Source organism: Serinus canaria, chromosome 6 (genome assembly GCF_022539315.1).
Source record: "Serinus canaria isolate serCan28SL12 chromosome 6, serCan2020, whole genome shotgun sequence".
NCBI lineage: Eukaryota > Metazoa > Chordata > Aves > Passeriformes > Fringillidae > Serinus > Serinus canaria.
The window spans coordinates 24872782-24888538 of NC_066320.1; the positions used below are offsets into that span (position 1 = coordinate 24872782).

Sequence of the window (15757 nt, forward strand, 5' to 3'; positions counted from 1 at the left end):
GCCAATGTTGCTTGATCTAACGTGTTTACTCATTTTTAGAGCTTGAAGTCAGTGAAATAGTTAATAAAGTTGCTAGATCTCTTGCACTGGATCGAGGACAGTTGGCATCTCCCTTAGAACTATTGATTCTGGGTTTTTGGCAGCAGCTGGAAGGCTTGCTGTGCCACCTCTCTGGCTAAACACTGAGGACCTCATATGGAGAAGATGCCAGCCTGCCTGGGTACAGCTTGTCCATAGATTTTAAGAGTGTGAGAGGACAGCCACACAGCAACAGCAGTGGCTTGCTTGAGCTCTGACAGCTGTACTGACAGCTTTCCAGCTTGGATACTGACTCCTGCCTGCACAGGGAGAAGACACCTGTGAGCCCCAGGTCCCTCCATATTCTGACCTGCGCAGCTCCTCTCAGCAGGATGCACAAAACTGAATCCTGGCCCCTGAAAACACAAGTGCTGAACAAGGGATAATTTCTCCTGCCACAGGATGGCAGATTTGGGGATGGTTTGCATTGAGGCAGGCACATGTCACTGGGCCTGGGGGGCCTGGGGAGTCAGACTTGCTGCTTCTGTAGGTAGGCTGGGGCACAGTGGCAGCAACCATTTGATTCCACTGTCCCTCCCTTCCCTCAAAGCAAAACTCCCAAGTCTCTGTCAGAGAGAACAAGAGAGCAGGTCCCTGCTGTTCTGCCACCCCAAAGAGCTGCCCCACACTGGGGCTGTGCCCACCCCCTGCTAGATCCAACTAAATGGCACGAGTCCTTCCCATTGCCAGTCTCAGAAAGACAGCTTCTGAATTTTAAGTACTGTGAGACTCAGTTGGTTTTCCCCATCAAATTGCCATTTTATGGGATAGTCTGAAACTTAAATACAATGAACTTTATTGCCAATCTGACATTTATCTGCAATGTATATTTACTGCCTGGAGAGCGAGGGCGACTGGTGTGTTTTCTGCTCTGTCAAACAAGGAAAAGATACAGCAGGACTCTCCCCATTACCTCCACTAAAAAGAATCAGATTTATTTACCTTGACTTGAGAGAGTTGTTTTCACAGGATGCCTCTGTACTTTTACAAGCTGTGTGAGATCTACCTAGTTCTTAATAAGGTATAAATACATCCTTCCTCTTTGACTGTAAGACCCTGATACAGGGGGCAAAAGCTGAAAAGAGGAGAGTGTTTGTTATATTGCAAGCTTTCTACAATACCAGTCTAATGAGATAATGTGTTTATTTATTATAACAATAAACACAGCTGTAAAATGGACCATAAAAAATAATAGATGACTCACAGATTTCTATACCCAACATGTCAGCTGTAATTGGGGAATAAATTAAATGATCCATCTGCTTGCCACCTTCTACACTTTTTTTCCCCTAGTATCCTCAATATTTAAAAACAGTCAGCATTATTTATATTAATTACTCACTAACAACAGCAACAACAAAAACTCTGCAAGGAAATTGATTGGCCTTGTAATATAATTCCCCAGCCACATCACACTCACACATGCACTGTAGTCTTTCCCTTACACTTAAATTTAATGAGTATGATGGACTTGCTTTTCTTTATTAATAGTTTTCACTTTATCATGCCAATACTATTGAGTCTTCTCTTTATTAGTGCTTGGAGACAGTGCTAGCAATGATACATCTTATAAAAGGTTGAGAGACAGTTCAATCCATTAGGCTGGGAAAGAAGGCTTCATCTCCTTTCCAAGAGCAGCAGCTCCAGAATACAGAACTCTGATACTGTCCAAAAAATTGGAATAATATCAGCTGAAAATTCCAACAAAGGTGAATTGTTTGGGATAAAAGACCTTACACAAGAAATATTTCCTTTCTCAGATGTTTATAAATTTATAGAGGCAAATACTTGCATTTATATAAACAAGATAGGAGAGAGAATCTGATACACAGCCAGATCCAGACTTGATGCAAAGAGAACATGAATTTCTGTCATGTCCTTGCCCAATGTTAGACTCATCAGGGAACAGAGCCATTGCTTTGGGGGAACCTTAATTGATCAGTGACAAGTTAAGTAATTGCCATCAAGCCTCTTCATTCTTTAGACTGTACATTAAATCTGGAATTACTGCAATATTAGTTTAGGAGCTGACTAAGAAAAAGAGCTACAATGATGTAAAAAAGCTGGTTTGGAAATTCCTTTCTATTTTTAACCTAAGTGTAAGGAAGTCATATCTGGTGTGGAAGATTAAACAGTCTTGAAACTTTGGGATTCCATGTTTTAGAAAATCCAGCCTTGAATGTTTCTGTAGTAGCTGTTGATTGCAAAAGACTAAATAGCAAAGAATATTTAACAGGACAGTGGGTTTTTCCACTAGCTTAACCATAAACTGTATCCTAAACTTTCTTCTATATCCAATTTTTTGGGGGTATTTCAACCTAACAACATTGGAAACTTCATTAATACTTCAGTCCTCCTGCCATTATTGAAAACATCCAAATTATGTCAACATTTACTGTGAGCGTGATAACACAATATAACAATGTAGAAATCATTTAAACCACATAGTTAAAAGAATGAATACATGAATATATTTGCAGGCAAAATTTACTCCAGTCACTTTTTAGACAAATTGTGTATCATTTATTTGGCCTATGGTCAACTCTACTTTTCTCAATATTAGCTCTAAAGTTTAGAGTTTAAAATTGTCCACAGTTAGTAAGGATATCCATTAAAATTGCCCAGATATCTACCAACATAAATGAGTTTTTTTGAACCATGCACATTTCTGCCTCCAATTTTCAAATAACTTCACCTCACACCTTCTACAGGAAAAAAAAATTAATGTTGCCTGTTGTATTGAATGGACTCTTTTAAAATGTGTTCCCCCTGTTTTCTGTAACATCTGCCTTCTGACAGACTATATCCTTCTATACAGCTGAAAGTTAAATAGTGGAAAGCAAAGGATATTTTGAAGTTGGGGCTTTTCTCCTTGGTGGGCTGTTTGGATGCTTTTTTGTCAGAAAATCTTTCAGAAAATCTCTCAGACAAAGAAGACAGCAGAATGTTCAGCCCTTGCTGAAAGGGTTTGAAGTGCAACACACAGAAGGTGCATCTGCAGTGAGCAGTGCTTTAGCTGGCAGCAATAACACCTCAGTGAGGGGAATTCTGCTCACAAGCTGCTTTGCCTAAATAAAAGAAGATGGTCAGGCAGCTATATTTCAAAACCAGTCAACAGATTTCCCATCTACTTTCAATTTTCATTCTCCTCTCATTCCTCCCACCCAGAGTACATGAAGTACCCTACTGCAGACACCCTGCATGAGTATGTCATTGATTCACAAGGGCAGAGCTACTTTTTCTGGTTAGAAATTAAAAAGGTTTCAGTGCCTGTGGTGGCTGGTTATAGAGGTTATTGCTAGTTAGTGCTATTATGGGATTTCACTTTCTCTACTTTCCATTTAGTCCATTTCCTATTATTATTCCGAAGGGTGCAATAATAAAACAGCACTCAGGATGAGACAGAAAATCTGAATAATAGATATTATACTATTTTCTGAAAAAGAAAAAGGAATATGGGTCCTGGTAGCAACTTAGTCTGACATTTTTATCAAAAATAATGGAGGGGATATCTCAGTTTTTGTTCTGTATCCATCATTTCACCAGCTGCAGTAAGAACCCATAATTCTTGAAGAGTTTTACTTTGGGGTTAGCAAGTTGCAAGACTCTTCTAAACAAATTCATCTCTGGTGTAATTGCACAGACAGGTACAGAATTGTCCCAGGAGGGAATCTGATGGATCCTTCATTTGTAGATATTTTCTTCTAGCTGTTTTTCTTGGAGGATTTCTCAGCTAGAAAATAGCACAGAAAAGCACCTTTTATTAATAGCACATCAGATCCTAGCAAGACAAAACATGTCACAAGTTAGAGAAAGGAAACCCATCTCCTCCCTGCACTTTACTTGTTTTTTACCAATTATGGCCATTCAAGATTGTTTTTCAGTCTGATATAAGGTGAAAACTGCATTTATAAGGGGCAACCCAGTGCAATTAATCCTTTAATTTTGTTAGACCAGTAAGTTCATCTTTCCCAAGTCAAGGTGTCTTTTTTCAGAAAAGCTCTTCCAGCTTAGCAGTTCTCTGGAACAATCTGACAATAATTAGCTACCACCACCCCAGGAAGATTTTTCTTATCCTCCAATACTTGTTTTTAGCTGCAGATGTATCTTGGTTCTCACAGTTTCCAGTTTTATTCCTCACTGATATCTTTCCATAGGCTCGATAAAGATTGATATTGTAATTTGAGGTTGTTTTTTTTCTTTGTCACATAGGTCAGGAATGAATATTGAATGCTGACTGACAGTTCTGCTTTTGAAATCTTTGAAACACAGTCACCATGATTTCCTCTAACTGTGGTCATGCTGAGGCTCCCACCATCTCCTTGTTTCTCACTTAAAGGAAAACTTGGGTTTTTCCACAACACTTCTGCAGCATGACAAATCTCCACATTGCCACTTGTATATTCAATACTGATCAATCTTGTTATCAAAAAGTATAAAATAATGGGTGTATGCAGCATTATCCTTCCACCCATGAAATGTATCTATATCTAGGACAGGGACATTATAGCTGCTTTAATTGTTCTGAGCAGATGCAGTAACATTTGAGGGCAGGAAGAAGAATTTTGCAGTATGTATTTAGCTGTGAAGGAAGAATCTGAGAAAATGCCCCATCATATCCTGAATCCTGCTCATAGAGCAAAACTTAATCTACAGCATTAACTTCTGTGTGCAGATATTTTGAAGTCTTTTTAACATCTGCAAGAATTCAGAACTTAACATTTCATGCATGTTCTGAATGATGTATTCTCACTCTGAGACATTAACTGAAACACAGGGAGTTTCACCAGCTGTATAAATCACCAAATTATGGATACCACCTGAGTGCCATGGGGAAAAGTCTGCTCTACTAGTGAAGCCTGCTCCATGAGGTGTGCTAGGATGGGCTAAATGTTCTCCCTGTTTGTGGCTGATCTCACACAGCCTCACAGTGAAGAGAGCCTGGAGAAAAGTGTGCAGGAGACCATCAAGAGAGCATCCACATGGAAAGGGAGAAACAACTTCTCTCCATAATTAAATTGCTACTGACAAGTCTTCCACACACACCCAAAAGGACAAAAAAGAGGAAGAAATGTCAGGCACTACATGGAGTGAGGATATTTCTTCAATGGTGAAAATGAACAGGGTTATTTTCTTCCAGATGTAAAAATTAGACAAAACCACTGCTGATGATTTACAGGAGTTTTTCTTTCTGTATTGAATGGAATCTTTATATTTTAACAACACTAATGTTGTGCTGTGTTATGAGCACTGTTCAGATTCTCTAAACAGAGTCTCACTGTCTAGTGGATCAGTTATGACAGTCAAGATTTTTTTCACCAGCTTCCTTTTGGTTTCAATAGCATCATGTCTAGATAGGATTTTGTTTAGAGGCTGTGAAATGTAGGATTTTCTAGATATATCACTGTTACCGATGAAAAAAGACATCAGCAAGTGGATAGAAAAATGTTTAACTAGTTTGAGAGGCAGCCGTGCTAAGTCAGAATTCCTAGGGCCATTGGAAAACTTTCCTGAAGAAGTGAGTGATCCAGCCATGCCAGAGAAGTTCAGCAACCAAGATTCAGCCATGCTGCAGCAGGCAAACAAACTGGCTTATTCAAATTAAGTGAAAGGAGAGCAAAGCAGTCCCTGAGAGCAAGAAGCATTGTGTGGTATTTACAGCTGCTGTGTCTAAATCCACATGGATTAGAGAGCTGTTGGTAGTTGCAATATCCCATTTGGGGGCAGTCTAAGCAGTAAGCCAAGTTCAAGACAGCATTGCTGAACTTAATCAGTGTTTTTGCAGATGATGGACGTGGCTGTCAGGTCCATTCTCCCCCCTTGGAGTCAGCAGGTAGAGGTGCACCCACAGCCCATCACATTACCCAAATTTCTGCACAGCCACTCTCCAGCCATCTCATCCCTTCCTTGTTTTATCCATGGCCTGACACCCCTGCACCTGCAAGTGTCTGCATGTGAGCTGGGTGAGCTACAAGGTACCAGGTGCAAAACTGGAAAAACACAAAGTGTTAAACAGGAATTAAACAAGGACCTTGCAAATTCTTTACACCAGGAGCTTTGGTGGCAACAACAATTATTATACATATCATTAATATAGTTCTGGAGTAAGGTTGGTGCACATTAGTGAGGACCATCCCAAGCCATAGTGTCTGGGTAAGGATCTTTGAGCCATTTAACTCTCCATACCATCAGGGAGGAAGGTTGCATTTGCTTATTCCTGTCTAGTGTAAAAAATATCTATTAATTTTGTATTTCTTTTACCCTTAACAGAATTTACTTGAGCAACAGGGTGGGAGATTTTGGAAATTGAGTGTCTGTAAATTTCTTTGGTAAAAATATTCATCACAGATAATTTTTCTATTATGTAAAACTAACTGATGATTTTTTAAAGCTGGGGTTAACCAAACAGTGCTCTGAAAAATTCATATCTGACTGCTGCTTCTTTTTGTTTTTGTTGTTAATTTCTTAAACATGAGTTTTTAATTTTTACTTTTGTGTTTTTAGATTTCTTAGAATCCAAAACAAGAACACCTGCTGTGTTACCATGCCAATCTGACTTACAGAGAGGGATGAATGTCAGCATGTGATGAGCTTTCATTTATAGCCTAATAGCACTCTACTTCCAGAGCCTTTATCAGCTGAAGTTTACATTCAGAACCAAGAACCCGTGCTGTACAAATCAATGAAGCATTTTCAGTGGCTGATAGCAGCAGGCAGAAGTGCCTCAATATTGGCCTGTCAGAGTTGGGTGTAGTAAAGACAAAGAAAATACGAGCAAGGTCAGCTTGTTCTTTTACCAAAGATGGTAAAACCAATCCACCAATGGCCTAATATGAAGTGTTTTGGCCATTGTGACAGATGAGATTGGATAAAAAAATTTGAAGTCCAGCAAAATTACTTTTCCACCAGCTCCTCAATAAGCCCCAGGGGTGACCACAATAATCCTCCAAAATTCTCCTGGGAGGAGAAACCCAGAAGAGCTCAGGAGAAAGTGAGAATGTGGGAGACAGAGAGAAGATATGCTCTTGAAAATGTAACAAGGAATCAGAGTGGAGGCAGTATCAGACAGACAAGGGTAAAATGCTGGGCCATGGATATGGCTCATGCCTTTGGGATAAAAGGCAGAAAACAAATGATGCCTGGGAAAGGTGGTACAGGTACAGAACATGAGTTACCCACTCTAAACAAAATGTGTGGAATAAAATTACATTTTTCAAAAGCCTTAGTAAAAAAGGCTTCAAAACCTGAGGTGTAAGGGCAGAACACTTTCAGCCAGAATAAAGTATTGTTAGAAACTTCAAAGTATTTCACCCTGCTGAATGCTAGGCAATACAATTAGCTTGCTTTTCAGACTTAGAAATAAGAGTAGAAATTAATTTCAGACTGCTAAATGAAATTATGCCCATGTACTATAGCAATGCAAGAATCACCTTTTGAGTAGTTGAGGCTGTAGAAATTCTGTAGTGGTGGTCCAAAGCCCAGGATAATATTTCTGAGTGCCCCAGAAGCAATGGACTGTTCTGTATATGGCTCTCATTATTTTCAGTGAGTGTCCCCACCCTCTCAACCCCCAAATACCTTCTAATCTCACAAGGGATGGCATCATCAAGGCCTACAGAGCCCTGTAGGTTCAGCTGGGTGTTTCTGCACTCTAGAAAAGTATCCCAATACATTTTCTGAGTCAACATTTTCACTGTTTCTGTCCCAGCACCTCCAAAAGCAGAAAAATACAAGGTTTGTATCTCCCCAGGGAAAATTGTTTTGTTCCCACATCTTGGCTGGAGTCCAGCGGAGTCACTGCAGGTGAAAATTCCAGGGAGGTACCAATGCCTCAGCCTGAGCACACATCCCTGTTCCCTGCAGGAACAGAAACAGAAAGGGAGGTGTGGCCTCCATTACCACTGCTTTATTTGTGTCCTCTCATCATCCAGCCCTCTGCTCACACACAGACTTCACCTCTGTGCAATTAGGCTCAAGAATGCTGCTCCAATTACCCTGCTGGTTTCTCTCTGATGACCTGCTCACTCAGCCATTCAGGAGGTCTCTGCTAACAGGAGGACACTCTACCGTGCATGACATTAATAAATCTTTCATCAGTACATTTCAGATTCATTGCAGTTACAAGCAAAGTTCTTTGAACTCATGTTGTGCTGTTTGATGTATCTTTTAAGGATGCTCACAGCATAGAGGCCAGAACTGGGACAGGCTCCTGAAAGATGCAGATACAAACCCTGGGTTTGTACTATCTGCTGAATCTTTTGAGGATGTTGATTAAGGCTGGAAGCAGAATATCAGTTCTAACATTCCTCCAAAGGTTTCAGATCCAACCTCCAGCTTTGCAGCATGGTCTGTCTGATCATCCAGCCTTAGAAAAAAACAGACATATACGATAAGAGCATGCCCAGAATTTGTTGTTGGCTACATAGAGAAAAAAAAAACAAACCTAGAAGTGATAATTGTCTAGCATTTTATTTGACAAGTATCTGCTTGTGGCACTGAGAAATGTCTTCTATTAAGTAAAAACTATTTAATTTTTTTAAATATTATCTTTTAATGTGAATGTAAAGTGGTTTAAAATGACTGATGGATTAGGTCTCCATAAATTAGCAGGAGACTGATTGCTGAGGAGTATCAAATTGCTAAGTGTGATTAGGCATTAACCCCACATCCAATTCCCTGAGAAAAGCAAAGCAATCCTTCCCTGTTTAGAACTCCTTAACCACAAAAATACATAAATAAATTGCCCAACCCATGTCCCCCAGAAATTAATTCTGCCAACCTCACAGACATGGGGACAAGTTCATGGCCTGGGAGAGATGGAAGGGTTTGTTTCCCTGTATTTAGCTGAAATTTACTGAGAACGCCCCCAGAAAGACAGCACAAATCATAATGTCATTTTGATCTAGATGGAGGCTTTCTGCAACAACAGCCTCTCATCACAAGCACCAATGATCCACTCCTTTATCCATTTGATTCTTATTCAAGGTAATTTTTGCACCAGAACTGAGAGTTTGAAGTTCCAATTAGATGAGTCTTTCATGGTGTGCTTGCATCCCCTTTCTTTGGCTTGGGTATGTGACATATTTATCCTGGATAATTGCCCTGCTTTTCTTCCTTTTATAATGTCTTTGTACAGATATCAATCTCTGATTCCTTTTCTGTGCTGTACACCTCACACTATCTAGATAAAACCAAAATCCTCTTTCACCTGTCAGCATGTATCCATTGTTGAGAGATGAAGAGCTAGCTCTATTTTTTGGGAGCAGAAAGCAGCTCTGTGGTAAATGGAGTGTCTGAGGGGGAACAGAGAATGCTCCCACTCTTTATTATTGTAATTTTTAATTATACCTCTATATCATACATACAACATACTATAATTATGTGTTTGCTATTATCTTTCCATTATCAGTATGCTTGCTATAATTTCTTTATTAAGTGCATGTTAAGCTCAACTTCAGATGCAGACAGAAACATCCTGACAAAAGGACTGCTTAGCTAAAAAATAACTGAGTCTCACTGGATATTTGGGACAAGGCTATCACATAAAACTATTCTCAGCAGAGCGACCTGGGACTGCTGGGACCAACCACCAGCAAAGCCCCCAGAGGCACCAGCCAGCAAGGGGGGCCTTGGGGTGGCACTGAAGGACAAGGGAGCACTGAAGAACTCCCATGGCTTCTCTCATACCCTGCTTCTCAACAGGACAAAACCACTGCAGGAGTGAGATCAGGTATAAGCAGCAGCAGTTTTGACCTTAAACTTTGGTCTTCAAGGGCATTTCCCATTTGGAGCAGAAATGATGCCAGAGGCTTAATGTATAGATTGCTCTTGACAGAACTCAAGCCTCTGTTAACTAACAGCTTGAAATGTCCCCAGTGGCTGCTGCATGTAACTTGAAAATTTTTGAATTCTTGGGAAAACTTATGAAAGTGAGGGTACAGAAATATGTAAGCACATTTTCACAGCCAAAATGATTTTCAGTCTTGTGGGTTTTGCATTTTCGTGCGAGTGACAGAGACAGATGAAGAAAAAGGGAAGGTTGACTGAATTCTGCCCATGACCAAATACATTCAAGCAGCCATTCCCATACCTTTCTGACAAAAAGGCCTTTCATTGTTTACTAAAGCACGTGCTGAAGATGCAACATTTTACCTCCTGTCTTCAGACAGCTGCTGACCCCCGTGGGAAGAATTTCACCACCCTTCAGCCTCACTCAGGCTAGAGGAGGGAAATTAAACTGAGCTGTAACACTTCCTTGCTGGAAAGATTAACTCTCCATGGGCTATTTGATGGTGGGGGCAGCCCTGGCACTGTTACAGGTGTGCACAGGCATTTTGTGAGGTCTGGGAGTGACTGAGATTGTTGTCAGGAGTGTCTGTCTGGCATTTTGCTGTTGGTAACTGCCTCTCACTTGTTTGAGAGGCATCTGTGTTACTTTTATTCACAGCATTTAAGAGAACCTCTGCCAGCTCTCTGCCTGAGGCCACCCCTCAGCCTCTTCAGACACCACCAAAAACTCTTGGGATTAGGCTATGAAAAAACAGCTGTAACCAGCTGCCTGCAGGGCAGGAGTGCCCAGAGAAATTGGTTTGGCTGTGGTAACTGAGGTGGAGGCACCAAACCATCCACTAGCAGCTGCATGCTGCACAGGCCAACAGGGAGCAGGGCAGGGCAAAACTGCCCTTCAGCCCACACTGGGAACACTTCTCTGGGAAAACAGCAGGGAACAGCCAAGGTCAGCTTGGACAGAGCAGCCTGATGTAACTGAGGATGTCCCTGCTCATTGCAAGGGGGTTGGACCAGGTGGCCTTCAAAGGTCTCTCCTAACCCAAATTATTCTTTGATTATGCTGAATTACTGTTTGTACAGCCAGGCACACACAAGACATTTTCCCAGACATGCAAAACACCTCCAGGGTTTTCTGCTCCAAGGAATGTGACATGTCTCTTGGAAGCAATACTGGCTCACGTTGGTTAATCTTGCTCAGCACCTTGTTTATGTCTTCACCATATGCTCACAGTCTGCTTGCAGAATCTCCATGGCTCTTTGTAATCTCTATTACCATTCCTCTTTTCCAAAGGCTGTTTATTACCTTTTAAATTTTAAAGTTTATTCTCTTGCACCTGGTACACTTCTCTCCTCTGTTTCCCCAGGACCACTCAGGCCCCCACAGGCTCTTCATAACCACATTTCTGTCATCAAACCTGCAGCTTTGCTTACTGGGACTCAGCTGCTTGCCTGCACTTTTTCACTTTCAAACCTTAAACTTGAACACTCCTCACCAGCTCTCTTGCAGAGACTAATTTAAATTTATTTTAGTGTTGTTCTAATCCCTTACATTTCTTACCTTAATTCAATCTTCTCCTCTCTCTTTACTTTGTTCAATTGCCTGTTATTAGACTACTGGATTCCTCCTTTCCTTATCCCCCAGCTTCCATTGCTCTCATTCACCAGAAGTTAGAATGATGTCCTTCACCTTGATTTTCTCACTGTGGCTGGTGGCCAAAACTCCAACTGTACCATAATCTCTCTTTCACTTTTCCCAGATACCTTGAATATTCACTCATCTTTCAGCAGTGATGCAAAAATGTTTTCTCTATAATGTCTACACATCCCTAGCAGGATCCACCTTTGGTTCCCCATTAGCTTCACACCAGCCCAAACCACTCTTGGGTTTAATGGTTCTATATTATATGTTTCCTGAAAATTGTTTGTCCTCAAAATTTTCAACACACTTACAAGCCTTACTTCTTGTAGCAATTATAGCTGAGACAAATGCATTCTTTACATTCCTTCCTGCCAAAAAAAAAAAAAAAAAAAAATCACTGCTGCTTCATTTTTCTACCAACCACCAGGGCAAGACTTTGATTTCCCCAGATTAGGCTGCTCCTCTGCTCTGAGCCTTTCCCTCATATTTCCCAACATCACTGCCCCGAGCGCCGTGCATTGATGCAGCCAGCGAGAGCTCCTGCTAAATTCCAGGGGAGCCATCAAAGCCCTGTCCCTCTACATGCACACCCCCCCGGGCCAGGAGGGATGTGACAAGTTCCACCTTTGGGCAGGAAAGTGGCAGAGGAGCAGCAGGACACGGCTGGCAGCTGGAGGACAATCTTTTAATGGGATTAGCACACAGAGGAGAAAAGAGGCAGGAAAGTACCAGACCTACAGAGAAATCCCTGTACCAGGAAAAGCTTTCCCTGCTCTTTGTGAGAATGTTGCTGAGGGTAACAAAAAAAAAAGTACAAGAGAGCAGTGCTTTGCAGGTGAACAGGCTAGATTTAGACCAGCACAAAGCACAATCAATCAATTTTTGTGCTAGCAGCAGTGCTCGAAAAGTGCAGAGCGTAACTGAACTTATTTTGCTTGTTTTATAGACTTTTAACAGGCTTTTCAGAGCATCTGGCAGGAAGGAATATGGCACATTTTATCACTATTCATCACTCTTAAGGAGCTGATCAAGCTTGCAGCAAGCTGATGGGTGGGCTATGAGAGTGAGAGGGGTACTTCATGATAGCACATTGCACAATTGTTTTGCCTCATTATCTTTTAAATATATCCTAAATGTCTGGAACATAGAAACAGTTGTATTGTACTGGTAACATGTACTGTAGAAACAGTGTATTTATAGTTGTAAATATACCAAATATCTGAGGCCATAAGGAACCTAGTTCCAAGGAGAGGACTAGATCATGCTGCTTCTGGATCCACTGAAGTCCACAGAGGTGATGTGAAGTCACAAGAGATGAAGATGAGCTCCACCTGAATATTCACACTATTAAGTGTAGGATGCAAAGTCAATAACTTTGTTTTACATCAACAGATAACAGAAACCACTACATTGTATATTTTCTACAGCAAAACACATTAAGGGAGTAATTCAACATACCTGGATAATATTAAGGAGAACTCTATGATTTTTTTTAAGAAATAGAGGCTTATTGGGATCCCCTCTGCAGTTTCTGTTGTATAAACACACTCATTTGTGCTATGTAAAGCTAATATAAATAGGTTGCCAGATGCTAAAGCTGTTATAAGAGAGTGGAAAAATCTGACCTAATGTTGTTTTGTACCTACACTGCACTCTGCACTGATGTAAATGAGAACACAAGACACCAGGCAAGGGAAAAAAGGAGGATAATGTTTTAGTTTGGAATACAAAACTGTGATGTGTCCTGCTCCAGCACTTCCTTTCATTTACATGGGAGCCCTGCTGCATCTCTCAGTGGGGATGGAATTAACACATTTCAAAGCCTTCATCTTAAACAATAGGAAGGTTTCTCATGATGCAAAGCCTTCAACACAGGAATAAACCTACATCCTTCACCTTGTCTTCAGTCCCAGTCTGCACCCCCTGAAATTATTTTTGTTACCTATACTCTGATAAAATGCCTGCTCCCATTGAGAAGTTCCATTTCGTAACTTGAATTTCCATTAATATGCACCAAAATTGTGAAAAAGGGAAGTGTAAAAGTGACAAAACACTTCCAGAGAAGCACAAACAGTATTTCTGGATAATAAAGACATTTTTTACCGGCCAGAGGACGGTCTAACAAGGACTTATGACAAGAAGTTTACAATAAGCTGATAAATTCTAGAAAAAGGAAGTTCCTAACTAGTTTGTATTTTATGAAGTTTTTCTGAATAAAAACAGCCCTTGACTGAAAATTAATTTTTTGAAAAAATGTCTTACTGGTCTCAGTACAGCAGTAAATTGGTGACATTCTGCAATAGGAGTCACATAGAATCCAACTTACAGATTCACAAGAAAAAGATCAAAAGACATCTCTGTTTTCTTATTGAAATATCTCAGGCCACCCAATTATCCAGCCCTGAGTCCAATAACTTGTATTTAACTAAAGCATTCTTTGTCTCAGATTAAAGCTTGTCTGCTATAAAAGCTCTCAGACTTTGCTGTAAAATCTGAAGAGGCTTTGTCTCTATCCCTTTCCTTGTACTTTGTTCCAGTAGTTAATCACCATTACCATGTATTCTGAAAAGCTTCTTTTGAGTCTTAATTCAACTTCAGCCTTTGCTTCTTGTGGTGCATCTCTCCTTCAGGCAAAAGAGTTTCTTAATATCTCCTATTTTTTTCTCTATGTGAATGCAGTTTATAAAAAGCACAAACAAATTTCCACCTACTCAGGAGCACAGGGAAGTGAGCAGATAAAGCTTTTAATCAGCTGCAGCTTGTATCCATCTTGCTGAAATTCATGCAGCACACAAACTTTTCTCTTTTTTTACAAAACAATTCACTGCACTTTTCCAAGCAGAGATGCTGAGACACCAATCACAGCTTTCAGTATTTGAAACCATCAACATTCTTGTCTAAATAAAATATGCTTTACATTCTCTAAAGTTTTCTTCAAACTTTTCCATGTTGGTTCTTGCTTAACCTTTGTCTGGGGTGATGAAGGGGCATCTCTGTTGTCAGATTTCTCATCCACTTGCAAGCATTTCTATTCATGACACTCAAAAAGAGAATGCTAGATTTTATTCCCTGATTCTTTCACTTCAAAATGTTTCTTATCATGGCATCAGGAACTCCCTAAAGTTTAGCAAAAATCTCCTTTAATTGTGGGCAATTTCATCCCTGGTTTTTCAGTATTTATTGCCTGAAAATGTAGTGTAGCCCTTCCACCAGTGTACCTGTGAGCCATATGGGGTTAGCTAAGCAGACCAGTTACTTGAGCTGCTATTTCATTTCAGCTACCGGCTCATCATATTTGGGTTGTTTTGTTTTATTTTGTTTTTAATATCAGTCCAACCCTGTCTTTCCCTTCTGCAGTTTCCCTAGCCAGCTAAAGTTAATTACACACTAAGATCAGGTAGACAGATGCTCCTCTGTTATAATATTTTTTTCTTTTTTTTTCAACTCCTAGACTCTGTTATCAGATAGAAAATATTCTCTGAAAGAAATTGCCTAACATTCTCATTTTATTCATGGATTAGAAAGTTCTTCATCTTTGTGTGATAAACTCATCACTTGCATTTTCCCAGCTACCAGACAAAAGTTATCTTTGAAAAAATTTGGCTTTCTCTGCACCAAAAAGCATTTCATTATCTCTCTCTACCAACAAGAGTAATATCTTTTGCAGGGATTTTCATACCTAATATAACTGACAAAGAAATATTCTGTATGACTTACAAGCATAGATTTTTCTCTAATATTTGTAGCCTCCTGTTACTTTTTTTTGCACATCACAATTTCCCAGGGTTATTGATTGCCATCTGTTTCCCTTTTTCAATGCTAACTATAAATTGCTTTGAAATAAAAAAAATAACTGCCTCCTTTGTACATTAAACTAGAATCAGGTTTTAGCCAAAGTCATTGTTTTTCCTGATTTGTTGGTTCCTAAAATTAAAAATGCTCTCAATTTTCCATCTCAATTCTTCTTTCTATTCCTTCCTCCTCAAATGGTTCAGGTCATAATTTTCCTTTTACCTGGTGAAGCTGGGCTTTCTTTGCAGCCTTCTATCTGGGTGTCTCTTTGCAAGTGTAATTGTTGCTTCTACCTCCTGTTTGTTCCTGTGGGTTTGAGGGGCCAAGAGTTCTGCTCTGTGACCAACCCCAGCTTCCAGCCCAATGGGTCACCTCCATCCAGTGCTACTAAACCCAGAGTAAAATCATTTGGATCCTTGCAGAAGTTGGGATATTAGAAAATGGCTCTGACTTTCTTGG

At 40.2% G+C, this 15757-nt stretch overlaps 1 protein-coding gene across 4 annotated transcripts in view; it reads left to right on the forward strand.

Annotated features, from left to right (window-relative positions):
• SMC3 (structural maintenance of chromosomes 3) overlaps window positions 1–15757 on the forward strand; it is a 1169611-nt gene that overhangs the window by 638333 nt on the left and 515521 nt on the right. Inside the window, exon 1 of one of the 4 annotated variants that reach the window (XM_050976247.1) lies at window positions 7119–7122. The exons of the other annotated variants lie outside the window; for them this stretch is intronic. The gene's annotated coding sequence lies outside the window, so the exon portion shown is untranslated. Of the gene's footprint in view, window positions 1–7118; window positions 7123–15757 lie in introns of those variants that run through there. 4 annotated transcript variants of the gene reach the window in all.